Source organism: Monopterus albus, unplaced genomic scaffold (genome assembly GCF_001952655.1).
Source record: "Monopterus albus unplaced genomic scaffold, M_albus_1.0 scaffold1938.1, whole genome shotgun sequence".
NCBI lineage: Eukaryota > Metazoa > Chordata > Actinopteri > Synbranchiformes > Synbranchidae > Monopterus > Monopterus albus.
Genome location: NW_018129813.1, coordinates 1 through 2,618, shown reverse-complemented (window position 1 = coordinate 2,618; position 2,618 = coordinate 1). Strand labels below are relative to the sequence as shown.

At 41.4% G+C, this 2,618-nt stretch overlaps 1 long non-coding RNA gene across 1 annotated transcript; it reads left to right on the top strand.

Annotated features, from left to right (window-relative positions):
* The first annotated feature begins 1,460 nt into the window (after positions 1–1,460).
* LOC109953903 (uncharacterized) lies at positions 1,461–2,315 on the top strand. The gene is made up of 4 exons (XR_002273996.1): positions 1,461–1,565; positions 1,729–1,830; positions 1,921–2,027; positions 2,221–2,315. It is a non-coding gene; the product is annotated as an uncharacterized LOC109953903 (long non-coding RNA).
* Positions 2,316–2,618: the final 303 nt, after the last annotated feature.

Sequence of the window (2,618 nt, the reverse complement as noted above, 5' to 3'; positions counted from 1 at the left end):
TCCTATCCTCCACTCATTTCCTGTATTCATTGCACCTGTGTGAATTTGTTACCTGTATAAAAGACACCTGTCCACACGCTCAATCTATCAGACTCCAACTTCTCCACTATGGGCAAGACCAAAGAGCTGTCTAAAGACAAGGCTGGGATGGGCTACAGGACAATAAGCAAACAGCTTGGTGAGAAGGCAACAACTGTTGGCGCAATTATTAGACAATGGAAGAAATGCAAGACGACTGTCAATCTCGCTCAGACTGAGCGAGATTCATGAAAGATCCATGATTACTCCAAAGCTGCTGTACTGTAGAATTCTTTGCTTTTGTGTATATTTTGTGTTATACATGTGCAAACACCTACCTGGTGATCTCAGCATAGCATGATGAAGATTCATGGATTCCACAGTTGTTGTCATGGTGACCATACTATCTCCGTTTTCCCCGTCAGCCTCCAGGAGGCTGCTTTGTGTCAGAGCCTCTCCTGTCAGTGGCAAACAACAAACCTTTGTTTTTCCCCCACACATCAATTCACAAGAAGTATGAGATGGAGAGTGACACATAGCCACCATCAGTCTGAGAAATCAATGTTCAAACCTGAAATCTGCTCATTATTACTGACTGAGTACAATCCCAACCGTGAAGCATCAAGGTGGAAACGTCATGCTTTGGGGGTGCTTTTCTTCTAAGGGGACAGGACGACTGCCCTGTATTGAGGAGAGGATGGATGGGGCCATGTATCGTGAGATTTTGGGCAACAACCTCCTTCCCTCAGTAAGAGCATTGAAGATGGGTCGTGGCTGGGTCTTCCAGCATGACAATGACCCCAAACACACAACCAGGGCGACTAAGGAGTGGCTCCGTAAGAAGCATTTCAAGGTCCTGGAGTGGCCTAACCAGTCTCCAGACTTGAACCCAACAGAAAATATATGGAGGGAGCTGAAACTCCATGTTGCCCAGCGACAGCACCAAAACCTGAAAGATCTGGAGAAGACCTGTATGGAGGAGTGGGCCAAAATCCCTGCTGCAGTGTGTGCAAACCTGGTCAAGAGCTACAGGAAACATCTGACCTCTATAATTGTAAACAAAGGTTTCGGTACCAAATATTAAGTTCTATTTTTCTATTGTATCAAATACTTATTTCATGAAATAAAATTGAAATAAATTATTTAAAAATCTAACAATGTGATTTTCTGGATTTTTTTTTTGTAGATTCTGTCTCTCACAGTTGAGGTGTACTTACGATGAAAATTACAGATCTGTCTATTTTTTGTAAGTGGGAAAACGTGAAAAATCGGTGGTGTATCAAATACTTATTTGCCCCACTGTAGTTCATATTAACACAAGAAGATATCTTTAAATCCAAAACAATCATTAAACTCCAAACATGTCCTTAATTGCCCCCAAGTGTAAAACGAAGACCTTACCTGCAGCTGAAGCTGACTATGTATTTTCTAAAATCGTCTATTTCTGCTCAAGGCAGAGGTCTTCCCTTATCCAGAGATTGGAAATGAAGAACTGCAGGAGCTCAAGCAGCTTGTTGCACCGGTGGAAAAATTCTTCAGTGAAGAAGGTGAGAGAGGAGATCTGGTGGACATAAGTGTTAAAGTAAAACTACAAATGCTATTAGTAGCCTGCAGTGTGCACTGTTGTACATAAATTATAATCTTACTATTTGTTGCTTCTGAGAAATTGGATGAATTGACAATTTAAGTTTTTCCCCCCAATGATTTCAGTTGACTCAGCAAAGATTGACAGAGAAGCCAAAATCCCTCCAGAGACTTTGAATGGGCTGAAGGAGCTTGGGCTGTTTGGAATCATGATTCCTGAGGAGTATGGTAAGATCACTGGAAGTGTAGTTTTAGTCCTGCTGTGATATATAAAACAAATTGAAGGCTGTGTCTCTATGTGTTTATTTTCCATCCCAGGCGGTCTCGGATTGTCCAACACCATGTATGCGCGACTGGCAGAGATCATCTCATTAGATGGCTCTATCGCAGTAACACTGGCAACACATCAAGCTCTTGCACTGAAGGTGAAAGTAAAATAATATAACAGAGCTGTTCATGAAACATTCAGCTCATTATGTCTGTTATGTGGACAAACTGGAGGGAGCTGTTACCCTGTGGAAACATTTTAGTCTTTGATCTGGAGGGAGCTGTTACCCTGTGGAAACGTTTTAGTCTTTGATTACAGTACCAGTTACTAACAGCTGCTTGGTGTTTCAGGGGATTCTGATAGCGGGAAGTGAAGCCCAGAAGCAGAAGTATCTGCCCAAACTGGCCTCTGGAGAACACATAGCAGCTTTCTGTCTGACGGAGCCCGGAAGGTAAAGATACTGAAATATCTGAATTTTGTTTTTTAATTTTAATTTTACTGTACTGAATATCAGTCTGCATAGAGTGGGATACACCCACACTACACACTTTCACACACACAATTTAATAATCCCTCTGTCTCCTTTGTTAATGTCTGTTGTCTAATATTCTGTGTTATGTCCTTTGTCCTGTAAATGTGTTGTTACTCATGTTGCAATAAAAAAAATACTAATCAAAGTAGGCTTTTATGACACTGGTAAACAGAAACCAAACCTGTCACATAAAAGCCAAAACAGACCTCCACAAAG